Source organism: Salvelinus fontinalis, chromosome 25 (genome assembly GCF_029448725.1).
Source record: "Salvelinus fontinalis isolate EN_2023a chromosome 25, ASM2944872v1, whole genome shotgun sequence".
Classification (NCBI taxonomy): Eukaryota; Metazoa; Chordata; class Actinopteri; order Salmoniformes; family Salmonidae; genus Salvelinus; species Salvelinus fontinalis.
This window is the reverse complement of record NC_074689.1, coordinates 26,002,934-26,021,103: the sequence shown is the minus strand read 5'-3', so window position 1 is coordinate 26,021,103 and position 18,170 is coordinate 26,002,934.

Here is an 18,170-nt window from a genome sequence, read left to right as displayed (position 1 = left end):
GGAGTAAAAACGTGCTTAACAAGTCATATAATAAGTTGTATGGATTCACTCTGTAGTGCAATAAAAGTGTTTAAAACCTCTACAGGACCGGTGTGTCCCCCGCGGGATGGTTGAGCTAACGTAGGCTAATGTGATTAGCATGAGGTTGTAAGTAACAATAAGGACAGATATATCTGATATTGGCAGAAAGCTTAAATTCTTGTTAAGCTTAAATTCTTGTTAATCTAACTGCACTGTCCAATTTACAGTAGCTATTACAGTGAAATAATACCATGCTATTGTTTGAGTAGAGTGCACAGTTATGAAGTTGAACATGTATTAATAAACCAATTAGGCACATTTGAGCAGTCTTGATACAACATTTTGAACAGAAATGCAATGGTTCATTGGATCAGTCTAAATCATTGCACAGACACTGCTGCCATCTAGGGGCCAAAATCTAAATTGCGCCTGGGCTGGCATAATACATTGTGGTCTTTCTCTTGCATTTCAAAGATGATGGTACAAAAAATGTTTTTTCTTTGTATTATCTTTTACCAGATCTAATGTGTTGTATTCTAAATTGAAAAAAGGGGCAGATCCTTAAGAGGTTTTTTGAATGACTACCTCATCTCTGTACCCCATACATACAATCATCTGTAAGTTCCCTCAGTCAACAGTGAATTTCAAACACAGATTCAACCACAAAGACGAGGGAGGTTTTCCAAGGTCTTGCAAAGAAGGGAACCTATTGGTATATGTGTAAAAAAAAAATCAGACATTGAATATCCGTTTGAGCATGGTAAAGTTATTCATTACACTTTGGATGTTGTATCAATTCACCCTGTCACCACAAAGATATAGGCTTCCTTCCTAACTCAGTTGCCGGAGAGGAAGGAAATGAGGCCAATGGTGACTTTAAAACAGTTACAGAGTTTAATGGAAAATTGAGGATGGATCAACAACATTGTAGTTACTCTACAATACTAACCTAATTGACAGAATGAAAAGAAGGAAGCCAGTACAGAATAAAGATATTCCATAACATGCATCCTGTTTTTTACTAATGTAAAACTGCAAAAAATGTGGCAAAGCAATTCACTTTTGTCACAAACTCAAACTGTTATGTTTGGGGACAAATCCAACACAGCACATTAATGAGTACCACTCTCCATATTTTTAAGTATGGGGGTGGCTGCATCATGCCATGGCCATGCTTATAGACGTTAAGAACTAAAAGAAACGGAAGGGAGCTAAGTATAGACAAAATCCTAGAGGAAAACCTGGTTCAGTCTGCTTTCCATCAGACACTGGGATATTAATTCACCTTTCAGCAGGACAATAACCTAAAACACAAGGCCAAATCTACACTGGAGTTGCTAACCAAGAAGACAGTACATTTTCCTGATTGGCCGAGGTACAGGTTTGACTTAAATCTGCTTGAAAATCAATGGCAAGACCTGAAAATGGTTGTCTAGCAAGGATCAATAAACAATTTGAAAGAGCTTTAAGAATTTTGGAAAGAATAATGGGCAAATGTTGCACAATCCAGATGTGGTTAACTCCTAAAGACGTACCCAGAATGGTGCTTCTAACATGTATTGACTCTAATCAAGATACTGTATATCGCTGTTTAATTTTTTTATAATTGTATTTCAAATGTTATAATTTTTCTTCCACTTTGACCGAGTATTTTGTGTAGATCGTTGACAACATTTTTTACAATTATATCCATTTTAATACCACAAAATGTGGAAAAGCTCAAGGGGTGTGAATACTTTCTGAATGCACTGTACATACATTTGAGTTTTTTATGTCTAGGTTGAGAGTAATTTACGATTTCGTGGGCCTGATAAAAAAAAATGGGTCAATTTAAAAAAAAATCTGTCACTCATTGAATAGATCTTCCAAATGAACCCCTAAGGATCAATAGAAAATCCTTCATAAAAGCTGCTACCACAATGAATAAACTCAATCTAATGGAGGTCCACAAAGAACAATCTCAAAATTACTAATCTGTTAAATTGAAAATGTGCTCCCTGGAAAGACGCTTGGGGATGAAAATAAATCCTGCAGTTGTTGTCATATGTTTCCCCTTCTTTCTTTCTTCTTCTGTTTGTATTCTGGGCAGCAGCACGGTTTGAAATAAGGTACACACAGTCATTGGTCTTTTGGATGGCTCGCTGACACCTTCTGCCCTACAGTATAGTCCATTTAGCTGCCATCCTGATCAGCATCTTTATACTTTATCAGCCTTGGGGTTCAATTTTGGCTTGGATGCTTTTACAAATGAACGCAATCACTGGTGAGCCTTCGCATCCTGATTGCGTTGAGGAAAACCGAGCTGGGAAACTTTAGTGGATTACAATGCCACAGGATGAAGCACAAACAGCTAACCACGACGGGATGCCAAGGCTATTGGCACTCGGCACTTGTACTCCGTCTTATTTCACTAAAATAATATAATTGTCTCACATCTTATTGCTTGTAAAGCCATCTTCTTTCTGCGGGCTATGTAGGTGATCAATGTACTATCTAACAGAATCCATCCTTCCAGGGGATACTGTTTGTTTCTGAAATGATCCTCAGCAACTGGGCCGGGGTATGATTTGGTGGTGCTTGTATTAGTTTAGTGAGTTGGGTTCTCGTGTTCACACTGAATAATATGACACTTGTCCCAGTTTTTATGTTTTGAGAAGCACTACAGTGTTCCAAGGGAATATACATTTATATAGGCGCTTTGCCACTGGTGCATTATGGATACTATTTAATTCTGGTCACACTTTGTTCTCTTTGTGACATGAAATTTAAGAATAATCAAATCAAATGTTATTTGTCACATGCGCCGAATACAACAGTAATCAGACGGAGTAGCTGGGTTAAATGTATTTATTTGGTTAATATGTTTCGATTTTAAGTATCATTCCCACAGGCTTAGTTCAGGAAAAGTATGTATATTTTACACCATCTAAAAAGGGATGTTACTGTAGCTTCGCAGGAAACACAGGCTAAACCGTAGAAGGCATCGTTTACGAAGAAAAGATGCTCAAATTCAAATGGCAGTATTTATCTGTGATCTATGGGGTTGGGAGGGGGGGTCTGTCATTATCAAACTAGAATGAATTAATTAATGTCACATTGCCAATCCCAATCCCACATCATCTAACAATGATATCAAAAGTGAATTAGGGAGACCTCTGGGGTGGAACGGAGGAACTAATGTGCCAAAAAACGATTAGAGCCTGCGACCATGGGAACAGGCCCTCAGGAGGCTGGGTGAGAGTTGGAAGGAGAAGGAAGGAGATCAAACCGAAGGGAGCTGGGTTTGGCAGGTCAGGTATTTACCAATTTACTTTGGACAGCTCAGTGGCAATTGCCCTGGTTAGACCCTTCCTTCGCCATGTTTTGGGGAGGAGAGGGCTCTGGTGCCCAGACCAGAGAGACCAGAGAGACAGACACAGTGGTTTTGAGGCAGTGTTCTTCTTGTGGACTCGACTACAGTGTTCCAAGGGAATATACATTTAAAGCAATGGCAAAAGTATCTCCGAGAAGAGGATGATTGATTTAGGGGCCATTTTGTTGTAATATGCCGTGACCTATAGTATACTAGCTTGGCAAGCCCTTAGCGATAGTACTACCTGACCTAATATGGGTGGAGTATTTGTGAGGAAGTACCATGGCATATTGAATTACTTCTCTGTTCTGAAAAAAAGACTTTATGCTAATCTCCATATTCTCCTGTATTCATCATTCACTTGTTTTGTGCCATGGGCTTTATTGTATTAGGAGGAAACAAAAAAATGCCAGATTGTTCCTTGATATTATCATAAATTGATTTAGCTATGTATTTCCATATTTTAGACTTTCCTTCAGTTCGTTGTTCATCAGTTGTAGAGGTCTAGCCTTACCCTCTTCGTGAGAGGGAGACGTTCCACCAGAAAGTCAGGCCAGGGCTCCAGGGCACATGCTATATGCTTTATTAGGGGGTCAGAGATGCATGCCACATTTTGCAATTAAACTGTCAAACCTATGACATCTGTAAATCTCTCTCTCGCTCCCTCTAACTCTCAATTCCTATTTTTGTTGTATTGCGCCTGTGCAATCCCAGACCTGACCACTATTTGGGTAGCACAGGAAGTGGAACTGTAACACAAAGGTCACTTGTAATTGGTTACGGTCACGCTAACCAAACAGGAAGGAATCTGCAACTGATTAGAATTCTTCCTCCTGCAATAATAGTCCCAAAATTAATTAGGTTCTGAGGTCTATTCCTACTATTGGTTTTCCTGTTTGAATCTGTTTTATAGAGGACCAATCTCCATCCAGACAGAGAGAGCCACTGCGCTCAGTCTCAGACAATGACAGACACACATCCATGCGCACGTCCGTGTGTGTGTGTTGACTTAATGGCATGTATGTATAAAGGTAATGAGAAAAAAATGTAATGTTAGCAGCTTGACAAAAGTCAATGCTTTAATATGTTAACTGTAACATTTTGGTGGGAGCACTGCTATTGAAAAGGGGATAAAATATAATTGTACATTTCATTTGTGAGTATGTTTTAACATAGTCAATTAGAATGACACAGCAGTAAAGAAAATTGAAATATTGCACTGTACAGTACATTTCAAATAAACAAAGCTTTGAAGCTGAAAAACTGAGAGATTGCACCTCATCTTCACACAGCGTTGTGCATGTTAAAAAATAAATGAATGCAGAACGATGTTTTGATGTCCTATATTTAAATTTGTATGGTTACTTACATTATACCTACTTACCTGGTCTTGGAACTAATCCGATTGATATGAAAATGGAAACTAGATTTATGACAGAGTTGAGAGGATGAATTTCCAGGTTCTTCTTCTGAAAATGTGCTGGAAACTGATTTGGGGAATCCTTTGGTTTTGATGGTATTGGTCCTGGGATTACACAACCCCTTTAAGATCCTACAATGAGTCCCTTTCTCAGTGAACAAAAGGTTTCAACATGCTGGGCACATTCTTCACAGTCCAGAGACGAATCAAGAACAGTTTCAAAAGCAAATATTCAGAAAATGTGAAACAACACAACCAAGATAGCCTACAAACAGACAAGCATATTATTCTTAACTTTGTGGTTTTTCTAAGGGTATTTAAGCCATGTGCAGGGCTTCGATTGATTTATTGAGTTGGTTTTGATAAGACCACTTTTAGTTGAAAGAATAAGACAAATAGATCTACTGAAACTGCCCTGTAGTATATTTGACTTCACACAGAGGAAGCTCAGGTAGGTCTGCAGAAAGTCATTTTTTAAAATCGTTTTATCAACACCCAGCGTATGTTAATCAGTATGAAAAGTTGGCAAAAATCACTTTCATTTTCAATAGTACAATCACAAAACAATTGAATCTAACAAAAAAAGTTTGGCCATGCCCCCAAAAACATTAATTGATTGACAGGGTAGAGCAAAATGTGACGTTGATAATTCACTAAAATAATAACATTATTTTTGTGTACAAAATAATGAAAACAAATTAACATACTTGAATAATGGCGTAAACAATTGAGGGAACAGCTCAGATTTAAACATTAACCCTGAATTAATACAGTAGGTGAACCGTCGTAGGATTAGATCACTCTTATCAACATAATATGTTATCATTATGCTATTATTGCTATTATGCTACATTACTGCTATAATAAATGACTACATCAGACCAATCGTGTTGTACATGGTGTTAGTAGATGAGGGTTTTGTAATGAGATTCAGACAACATGCCTAACATCAGCACAGAGTTATTTTATCATCTAAAGCAAAGTCAATATACAATACAGTATAAAACTTTATTTTCTATAAACAGTATATTTTAAGCCAGTTAAGGCATTCTATAAGACAGCTTTGCATCGTAGTACATTTTCTTCTCATCAAGTTTGCTTTAAGAGTTACTGTGAGTGGTCAAATGTTCTAGTCTAGAGTAAGATACAAAATACATTTAATAAGCAACATTATTTTTATTTTTTTACTACCGGTAAATTAAACATTAAATGAGCTACACAAGTTTCCTGCTCTTTAAAAAGGCAAGTCCTTATCGGCAACAAATTGTCAATTTTATCTTAAACAGCATTTTAAAATCATCACTTACCAATTCCTGACTTTACGTAAACAGCCAATTCAGCATGTGTTGTCTCTCATTGGAGTTGAACATTGGGGAATGGCCTGGAAATTGGAAACATCTAGAATGCAATCCTGGAGAAAGGAAATCAAAGTTAAATGAGATCATGCATGCCAAGAAAAATGTTTCACCAAAGGGCAAAAAGGAAGCTGGAGATAACAAAGGATAAAGCACATAGTGTCGTGTTACTGGGAGCTGCTATGAGTGTGCTTCGAATGTGTATGTGTGTGTGTATATAGTGTAGACAGACATGTCAAAAATGCATTTTGTTTAAAAGAATTTCAATAATGCCACTACTATTGTCAATAGTTTTTTGCATGAAGAAAGACTGTGTTGGTTTGTGGCATTGCAGTGTGTGTGTGTGTGTGTGTGTGTGTGTGTGTGTGTGTGTGTGTGTGTGTGTGTGTGTGTGTGTGTGTGTGTGTGTGTGTGTGTGTGTGTGTGTGTGTGTGTGTGTGTGTGTGTGTGTGTGTGTGTGTGTGTGTGTGTGTGTGTGTGTGTGTGTGTGTGTGTGTGTGTGTGTGTGATGGCAGGTGCCGAAGGGCATTAAAAAAGTTAAATCGCTAATATAATATCTTTGTGAGTTAAAAGTGGTGCACTGCAAAAAAAATATGTTTTTATCACAGGGCTCTGACAATATTGAGTTCCAATGACGCAGAGCTACAGTACCCAAAATAAATTCACTTCAAAAGGCTGAGCCTCTGAGCCAGACACACCCAACCAGTTTCTGCTATGATGATTGACAAGCAGAATGCCGTTCCAGTATGCTGTACACAAGAAGAGTCAAGACAAATCAAACACAAAACACAATGCCAAGGGAATCTCCTCTGGTGTTCGTGGATTTTGTCCATTCTAGGCTGTACTGTATGGAGTACGAACACATTTTCATCAGAGGCTAAATATTTTGCTGACTTTTAATGTATCGACTATTTATGTATAGTTTAATGGCATAATTCTAGCTCGATATTATGAGGTTTCAAAACGGCATGGAGGGGTGTCTGGCTTGTGTTGATTCAGTTTAACCCTATGTTTACCTTATCTTGCCGGTGTACGTCTATTTGAAAGTCAAAAGAGTGTGATTAAGAGAATAATGACAGACCAGTTTCCAGGACAGAGGTAAAGAGAGAGAGTACATTACAGACCAGTTTCCAGGGTAGAGGTGGAGAGAGAGAGAGAACATGACAGACCAGTTTCCAGGACAGAGGTGGAGAGAGAGAGAGAACATGACAGACCAGTTTCCAGGACAGAGGTGGAGAGAGAGAGAGAACATGACAGACCAGTTTCCAGGACAGAGGTGGAGAGAGAGAGAGAACATGACAGACCAGTTTCCAGGACAGAGGTGGAGAGAGAGTACATTACAGACCAGTTTCCAGGACAGAGGTGGAGAGAGAGTACATGAAGACATTTTGTCAAGGCAGAAACCCTGTCCCGTGGGTCGAGAGAGACGACAGGCAGCAGGGAAACCAGGTTTCTCACATACACAGACCCTGATCCCCTGTCCCCCCCCACACAGACCCGGATCCCCTGTCCCCCACATATACAGACCCTAATCTCTGATCCCATTCCACCGCTGTACTCCATCAGATATGACTTGAACAAATGGGAGAAATGGAGCATCCAAAGGATACTGTGATAGGATACCTACAGTTGAAGTCAGAAGTTTACATACAACTTAGCCAAATACATTTAAACTCAGTTTTTCCCAATTCTTGACATTTAATCCTAGTAAAAATTCCCTGTTCCCTGTCTTAGGTCAGTTAGGATCACCACTTTATTTTAAGAATGTGAAATGTCAGAATAATAGTAGATAGAATTATTTATTTCAGCTTTTATTTCTTTCATCACATTCCCAGTGGGTCAGAAGTTTACATACACTCAATTAGAATTTGTTAGCATTGCCTTTAAATTGTTTAACTTAGGTCAAACGTTTCGGGTACCCTTCCACAAGCTCCGCACAATAAGTTGGGTGAATTTTGGCCCATTCCTCCTGACAGAGCTGGTGTAACTGAGTCAGGTTTGTAGGCCTCCTTGCTCGCACACGCTTTTTCAGTTCTGCCCACATATTTTCTATAGGATTGAGGTCAGGGCTTTCTGATGGCCACTCCAATACCTTGACTTGTTGTCCTTAAGCCATTTTGCCACAACTTTGGAAGTATACTTGGGGTCATTGTCCATTTGGAAGACCCGTTTGGGACAAAGCTTTAACTTCCCGACTGATGTCTTGAGATGTTGCTTCAATATATCCACATAATTTTCCTCCCTTATGATGCCATCTATTTTGTGAAGTGCACTAGTCCCTCCTGCAGCAAAGCATCCCTACAACATGATGCTGCCACCCCCGTGCTTCACAATTGGGATGTTGTTCTTCTCCAAAAAGTACAATCTTTGTCCCCACGTGCAGTTGCTAACCGTGGTCTGGCTTTTTTATGGCAGTTTTGGAGCAGTGGCTTCTTCCTTGCTGAGCGGCCTTTCAGGTTATATAGGACTTGTTTTACTGTGGATACAGATACTTTTGTACCTACTGCAGTAATAGAAGTAGTAGCAGCAGTAGTAATAGTAACAGTAGTAGCAGTAGTAGAAAAAGTACCAGTAGTAGTAGTCGCAGCAGCAGAAGTAGTAGTAGCAGGCCTATAGTTGTTGGCAGCAGCAGCAGTAGCAGAAGTAGTAGTAGCAGCAGTATTAGTAGCAGTAGTAGTTGTTATAGTAGTAGTAGTAGCAGCAGTATTAGCAGCAATAGTAGTTGTTAATTTAGCAGCAGTAGCAGTAGTAGCAGTATTAGCAGCAGTAGTAGTTGTTATAGTAGCAGCAGTAGCAGTAGTAGTAGTAGTAGCAGTAGAAGCAGCAGCTGTAGCAGGCCTATAGTTGTTGGCAGCAGCAGCAGTAGTAATAGTAGTAGCAGTAGTAGCAGCAGTAGCAGTAGTAGTAATAGCAGTAGTAGTAGTAGCAGCAGTAGTAGCAGTAGTAGTAGTAGTACCAGCAGCTGTAGTAGTAGTAGCAGTAACAGTAGCAGTAATAGTAGTAACAGCAGCAGCAGCAGTAGGAATAGTAGTAGCAGTAGTAGAAGCAGTAGTAGTAGTAGTAGCAGTAGCAGTAGTAGCAGTAGCAGTAGTAGAAGCAGTAATAGTAGTAATAGTAGCAGCAGCAGCAGTAGTAGTAGCAGTAGTAGTAGTAATAGTAGTAGCAGTAGTAGTAGTAGTAGCAGTAGTAGTAGTAATATTAGTAGCAGTATTAGTAGTAGTAGCAGTAGTAGTAGTAGTAGCAGTAGTAGTAGTAATAGTAGCAGCAGCAGCAGTAGTAGTAGCAGTAGTGGTAGTAGTAATAGTAGTAGTAATAGTAGTAGCAGTAGCAGTAGTAGTAGCAGTAGTAGTAGTAATAGTAGTAGCAGTAGCAGTAGTAGTAATAGTAGTAGCAGCAGCAGCAGTAGTAGCAGCAGTAGTAGCAGTATTAGTAGTAGTAGCAGTAGTTGTAGTAATAGTGGTAGCAGCAGTAGTAGTAGTAATAGTAGTAGCAGCAGTATTAGTAGTAATAGTAGTAGCAGCAGTAGTAGTAGTAGTAGCAGCAGTAGTAGCAGTAGTAGTAGTAGTAGCAGTAGTAGTAGTAGTAATAGTAGTAGCAACAGTAGTAGTAGCAGTATTAGTCGTAGTAACAGTAGTAGTAGTAGTAGCAGCAGCAGTAGTAGTAGTAGCAGCAGCAGTAGTAGTAATAATAGTAGCAGTAGTAGTAATAGTAGTAGCATCAGCAGTAGTAGCAGTATTAGTAGTAGTAACAGTAGTAATAGTAGTAGCAGTAGTAGTAATAGTAGTAGCATCAGCAGTAGTAGCAGTATTAGTAGTAGTAACAGTAGTAGTAGTAGTAGCAGCAGTAGTAGTAGTAGTAGTAGTAGCAGCAGCAGCAGTAGTAGTAATAGTAGTAGCAGTAGCAGTAGTAGTAGTAGTAGTAGTAGTAGTAGCAGCAGTAATAGTAGTAGTAGCAGTAGTAGTAGTAGTAATATTCCTATTGTTCTCTGTAGTTGTTGGCAGCGGTAGTGGTAGTGGTAGTAGTAGTAGTAGTAGTAGGCCTATTGTTCTCTGTAGGTGTTGGCAGCAGCAGTTGGCAGCAGCAGTAGTAGTACTTTCTGTTATAGGAACAGCACTTATGACAAATGTGTTACAAGTAGTTTAAACTGAATTTAAATGGCATTATACATTGTGTTGAACATACCTCCCTGATATGCCCATATGGAATTGCTTCCCTCTGAAACTCCACCATGCTGGGGAGAGAGAGGTTTAAAATACTATCTAAAAGAAATACTAAACTTATGAATCCCCCTTACATCCCAACGTGATTTATGTGAAATAATAATACACTATTTAATGCTTAAACATGGCTAGGAGCAATCTTCGCCTATCAAGATGTACAATGGAGTAATGGCGCTGGAAGACAAATCACCTCCTGGACTTGTGATGCTTGTTTAAAAAGGTGCTCAGCAGATATATTAAACTGTATGTAATTGTACACTAACTCTGGGCTGTAGGCACAACGCGGTGAGCACAGGAGGCGGCCAGCCTGATACAGATGGAGTGGGGTAATCAATTTGGCTGAAGCATCAGCCGGAGAGAGGGGTGAGGGGGTGAGAGAGAGAGAGAGAGAGCTCTCAAATGTCTCACACTATTGTCTTGTTTGGGATCTATCCATCCATCCTATACTCTTATTCTGTCTGAGCGCTCAGCAATGACACAACGACAAAAACTTTTGATAATAAATCTACAGTGATGTTGGATCTCAGGTTTACAAATTACATACAGTAGGTGTAGTTATTTTAAAAGAGAATGTGATATTATAGCAAACTAGGTTGCCTTAACATTGCTCTTTATTACTACACCTTGGGTAAATTAAAACAGCTCTTGAGAGATTGGTTGCACTTGGAAAGGTTTCAGAAGCCTATGTTTGCAGAATGGGCATTTTCTCACCGCGTTAATCAGCCTTTCCCAGGACCGAGTTCAGACAGGGTTGATCACGCTGTGTTGAATTTATGGCTCCCTGATTGCCTTGTTTAATTCAACTCCATATCAACTCATCCTGATCTGATGAATCATCATCCACCTTTTACCACCAAATCCAGGTAACGATCAACAAACACAGTAATTACAATGGTTAATGAAGCCTCTATGATACAGACCCTGTGTGAGCTGTGGGTGGTTCACAAGTGATCTTACAAGAACTAAAAACATCAGACACTCCCAGATCCCTCCCTTATAAGTTCTTCTGTTGAACCTGCCCTCGCCATTGCAAAGACAAACATCTTGATATCTGGTGCATCACATGCAATTACAGCCACGGTGAGCCACAGGTGTTGAATTCTTCTGGTAAGCCATAAATCATTATATGCATGATTTGTGCACTCAGCCAGGTCTGTAATTTCATTCTCTTCTCTCATTTTCTTTTTCCTGACCACACAATCCATTTAGCTGGTTTATGGGATGGGGAGAGAGACACACACAGAGGCTTTCAATGACGATCACACGATGCCCTGTGCGATGGGGGGGGGGGGGTCCTGGCACCTGGAATGGGATACCAGCTAAAAACTACGCCCATGTGTCAGTCCTTTTCAAACTTAAAGTCAGATCCACACTAAAACGAGCCTGACGTCACATACAAGGGTTTGCCTGTCGCCACGGACGCAACAATGACCTCTGGGAAAAGTAAATTAACTTTCCCCGCCACTTTAGAGGCGTTCCTAAATGTGCCAGGCTGAGTGATAATCCCTGGAACACAGATGTGGGACGCAGGTGGAGAAGGGTAATGGGAGGCATCAGGGGGTAATAACATCCCAATATACAGTACCGGTGAAAAGTTTGGACACACCTACTCAAGGGTTTTTCTTTATTTTTACTATTTTCTACATTGTAGAATAATAGCGAAGATATCAAAACTATGAAATAACACATATGGAATCATGTAGTAACCAAAGAAAGGGTTAAACAAATGGTGGACATAATATGGACATAATATGGTCTTTTACCAAATATCTTCTGTATACCACCCCTATATTCTCACGTCACAACACAGTTGATTGGCTCAAATGCATTAAGAAGGAAATAAATTCTACAAATTAATTTAACAAGGCACACCTGTTAACTGAAATGAATTCCAGGTAATTACCTCATGAAGCTGGTTGAGAGAATGCCAACAGTGTGCAAAGCTGTTATCAAGGCAAATATAATATATTTGGATTTGTTTAACAATTTTTTGGTTACTACATGATTCCATATGTGTTATTTCATAGTTATGATGTCTTCACTATTATTCTACAATGTTGAAAACAGTCAAAATAAAGAAAAACCCTTGAATGAGTAGGTATGTCCAAACTTTTGAGTGGTACTGTATGTTAAACACATCATATGCTATATAGTACGTTATTAAATATATTATGGATGACATAGCTCAGAATTTAGGTTAATTCCTAAAACTTTAATTGTAATCGTTAACTCCATAACACACATGAGAGAATTATGGGAGAATTAAAAGCAAATGTAGGCCAAAAATCTGAGTAGTGTGTTTTAGGCATTTGTCAGAGGGCGCAAAGTGTTGCATATCCCTAGAATTGTAAACACATTAGGCTTTGTATTATTCTGTCCTTGAGTGCACAACGTACAAAGACAAAAATTGCAATAATCCCCATTTTGATTGACATTTCATATCTCTGGCAATATTCAAAATAATTAAAAACTGAAATCTTGAAAGGTAATAGCTTCTCACATCCATTAAGTAGTTAAAGGTTATGTGGAAAACAGTATTATTGCTCAAAGCAAAACTCTTAATTAAATGACACTACATAATTTGTTTCCCAATCCCTTTCCTATATATGCAGGGCTCAGGTTAAATTAATGCGCACTGAAACATGCATGTCATTTACAGACGCTCTGAGAAGACAACAAACACAATTTTTTTCTGTCTCTATGTATTAGAAGGAAACGCGTATTTTCAGATTGGATAAGCAGACACCGTTCCTGAGAAAATTGTATGTTTAATTACATTTACTTTTCTTCTCTTTTGGTCCGATTTGCAAAGAGGTATGCTTCCCCCTCCTGGCTGCACACGAACAAGAAAACAAAAGCTTCCTTTTCCTTCTGGAGTTTGAGTGTGTAGTAGTATACTAGGTTCTATTCCCTCATTGGTTTACTATTTTTAATACTGTATATTTAATGTTATGTATTGAGGTAAAGCATATATGGTGAGAAATTATTGTTACCAACCTGTTGCCTAAAGTGCAGTGGAAGCAGTCTCAAAGTATTTCACATAAATCCAAAGAGATGTTCAAATGGTTTAGCTCTTAGTTAGAAATATAATCAGTTAATAGGTTACGTTACATCAGCTGTCAAATTAGATAATTGATATGCATTGTCTGGACTTACTTTGGTCATACTGTAGTCAGGACATACTGTAGTCAACACATACTGTAGTCAACACATACTGTAGTCAACACATACTGTAGTCAGCACATGCTTTGGTCATACTGTAGTCAACACATACTGTAGTCACCACATACTGTAGTCAACACATGCTTTGGTCATACTGTAGTCAACACATACTGTAGTCAACACACACTGTAGTCAGCACATACTGTAGTCAGCACATACTGTAGTCAACACATACTGTAGTCAACACACACTGTAGTCAACACATGCTTTGGTCATACTGTAGTCAACACATACTGTAGTCAGCACATACTGTAGTCAACACATACTGTAGTCAGCACATACTGTAGTCAACACATGCTTTGGTCATACTGTAGTCAGCACATACTGTAGTCAACACATACTGTAGTCAACACATACTGTAGTCAACACATGCTTTGGTCATACTGTAGTCAACACATAATGTAGTCAGCACATACTGTAGTCAACACATACTGAAGTCAACACATACTGAAGTCAACACATGCTGTAGTCAGCACATACTGTAGTCAACACATACTGAAGTCAACACATACTGTGGTCAACACATACTGTAGTCAACACATACTGAAGTCAACACATACTGAAGTCAACACATGCTGTAGTCAACACATGCTTTGGTCATACTGTAGTCAACACATAATATAGTCAACACATACTATAGTCAACACTTGTTCTGTTCACGATAATCCTAAGGAAAACATTCACTTGAATACACAGGAAGACGGTTTGAAAGCCCTTTTAATGGCTTAGTAGATCTTACAATACATTCCTTTTACCAAAACAGGACATAGGAGGTACATTCTGAGAAGCATCCGCAACCCCACCAATATCGTCACAGTACTTTTCTAAGGTCACTCGCAGAGAAGGCCCCAAAAAATAAAATAAATAAATAAATTGTGAGACCAGCAAGCCTAGCAGATCAAAGAAAATAACATGAGAGAGGATATGAGTGCTTTGAGAAGTAATATAGCGGAGATAGCATCTGTTTTCCATAGCATGCAAGAGGCTTCAGACTAGCCCAGGAAAGAGACAACAGAGACAACAGGCTTTAGCCTGTGCAAAAAGCAAACTCAAATGGGTTTTTAAGAAACCCTCAATGTTATATAGGATTGGGTGACATTATAGCGTTCCTCGATCCTTTTGGAAAGGTCCATTCCCCCCTTGTTCGCAAAAGATAAGGGTTTTTATGACAAAATACATTTAGGGATTGTTTTTGATAAGACAAGCGCCAGTGTCATTTTCTTCTGGAATTTTCCATTTTGAAGGTGGAACTTTGAGTTGTAGGTTGTGTGTAAGGATATATGGGTCAATTTTCTTTTTAATCTCAGGAAAGTGGGTTGTGGGTGAAACATAGGTCATCAAGGGAAGGTGCTGGGAAACTCTCAGACTGCAGCACATACTGTAGTCAACACATACTGTAGTCAACACATACTGTAGTCAACACATACTGTAGTCAACACATACTGTAGTCAACACATACTGTAGTCAGCACATACTGTAGTCAACACATACTGTAGTCAACACATACTCTCAGACTGCAGCACATGCTGTAGTCAACACATACTGTAGTCAACACATACTGTAGTCAACACATACTGTAGTCAACACATACTGTAGTCAACACATACTGTAGTCAACACATACTGTAGTCAACACATGCTTTGGTCATACTGTAGTCAACACATACTGTAGTCAGCACATGCTGTAGTCAACACATACTGTAGTCAACACATACTGTAGTCAACACATACTGTAGTCAACACATGCTGTAGTCAACACATACTGTAGTCAGCACATACTGTAGTCAACACATACTGTAGTCAACACATACTGTAGTCAACACATACTCTCAGACTGCAGCACATGCTGTAGTCGACACATACTGTAGTCAACACATACTGTAGTCAACACATACTGTAGTCAACACATACTGTAGTCAACACATACTGTAGTCAACACATACTGTAGTCAACACATACTGTAGTCAACACATACTGTAGTCAACACATGCTTTGGTCATACTGTAGTCAACACATACTGTAGTCAGCACATACTGTAGTCAACACATACTGTAGTCAACCCATACTGTAGTCAACACATACTGTAGTCAGCACATACTGTAGTCAACACATACTGTAGTCAGCACATGCTGTAGTCAACACATACTGTAGTCAGCACATACTGTAGTCAACACATACTGTAGTCAACACATACTGTAGTCAGAACATACTGTAGTCAACACATACTGTAGTCAACACATACTGTAGTCAACACATACTGTAGTCAACACATACTGTAGTCAGCACATGCTGTAGTCGACACATACTGTAGTCAGCACATGCTGTAGTCAACACATACTGTAGTCAGCACATACTGTAGTCAGCACATACTGTAGTCAACACATACTGTAGTCAACACATACTGTAGTCAACACATACTCTCAGACTGCAGCACATACTGTAGTCAACACATACTCTCAGACTGCAGCACATGCTGTAGTCAACACATACTGTAGTCAACACATACTGTAGTCAACACATACTGTAGTCAACACATACTGTAGTCAACACATACTCTCAGACTGCAGCACATACTGTAGTCAACACATGCTGTAGTCAACACATACTGTAGTCAACACATACTGTAGTCAACACATACTGTAGTCAACACATACTGTAGTCAACACATGCTGTAGTCAACACATACTGTAGTCAACACATGCTGTAGTCAACACATACTGTAGTCAACACATGCTGTAGTCAACACATGCTGTAGTCAACACATGCTGTAGTCAACACATACTGTAGTCAACACATACTGTAGTCAACACATACTGTAGTCAACACATACTAGGGTTTTGAAATACACATCTAAGCACACTTGTTGAATACTGTAAAACCACCCACTCAATGGATATTTCTGTTTCAGTCATCATTGCTAGGTAACTGTTGATTGCTTTAACGGTGCTTCACAACAGTTTAGTCCTATAGACGAATTACTAAAACTATACATTTTCCATTTTTGTTTATTCACTTCACTTAGTAGTCCTCACTTCACTTTGTAGTCCTCACTTCACTTTGTAGTCCTCACTTCACTTTGTAGTCCTCACAACCAGTCTCATTTGAAAAGGCAATTAAGCTTCATGCCGTTTCTGTACTTTGTCTTTTCTATCAAGAACATATAGGTCCCATGCGAACCTCAAAAATATTGAATGGCCTCAGTGATCAACACTGCAAGGGGACATATTGAATACAGATTTGACTGTTTCAGAAGTAATTTCCCTTTATTTATGGCAGGTCCGTCCGGTGGTCTGGTGCAAAGCCATTACACCACTGTGTATCTTTTCGAATAATCAATCAATAATTATTTTATTATTTAATAGGATCTTATGGGGAGGAAATGGGTTTTATATAAATCCATTGTTTTTGATGAATGGGTACACTTGTAAAGTTTGATGGGAAAAGAAAGTGGGCAGCCCCATGCAGACTATACTGTGCAATACTGAATACTTTTTTACAGCCAGGCTGTAAATATGACATTTGTGTCAATTGGAGTGCAGTGTAACAGGAAGGGGACTCATAAATTCAGAGACATTTAATTAACCCCTTGCATTCAGCGCTTAGGCACTTTCTAGGTCTAGGAGGTGACCTGTGAGTGGTGGGTGGTAAGGGACCTGGCGGGAGTGGCCAGCCAGGCAGCACCCAAGTCTCATTCAAAATGAGTTATTAACAGAACTTTTTGAATAGATGGAAAAATTGTAGCCTTGCTATTTAGTGTCATAAAGCCCCGGCCGAGGCGGCACGGGGCCCCCTAGGGACAAAAGGCAATACCATTACAATCAAATCTGAGATGGAAGAGGGATAGAGCTGTCCACTCTGAATTTTTATATTGTCAAAGAGCTAGGAGGAAATAATGCCATCCTAGAGTGAATTAACCTCCTGTGTGGATGGAGAGAGAGGCCCAGGTCGGCTTGGGTGGCTGGGAAAGAAAGGGAGGAGGGATGGGGGAGGGTGGAGAGATGCAGTAAGGGCTGGATGGAGGGAGGGATGAAGGGTGGATGGAGGGAGGAGGGGAGGGAGGGATACAGCAAGGGCTGGGGTGAGGGAGGGAAGGAAGGAAGGAGGAGGGATGGAGAGAGGGCAGAGGGATACAGCATAGCTTGGGGTGAGGAGAGATGAGGGAAAGAGGGAATCATTCCGTGAGCTGTAAAGGCCTTGAGGAGTGTCAACATCAAACACAGGACAGGATTGGTCCTTCTTGGTCAGACAAGGGATATGTCAAAGTTTCACCTCTCTGGTATTGCTTCTGTAATTGAATCTGAAAAACAGCAAAATGTGCATTTAGTAGGTAAGGATAAAATCAATAAATTCATGTTCTATCTGGCCTTCTTGTCAATTATGTTCAGTGAGCTCAGAATTCACCATTTGTTGAATTGCAAAAAACAAATGAAGAAGTAAACATACAACAAGAAAGGAATGTATAATATAAATAGGCATCTTTTCACGCAGCCCCCTTCTAAGGTAGACAGTCTGGTAGGACAGGTTCTGCTGTTTGCAGATTTAGTTACAGCAATTGTTTCCAGACACGAAAGATGACCATTG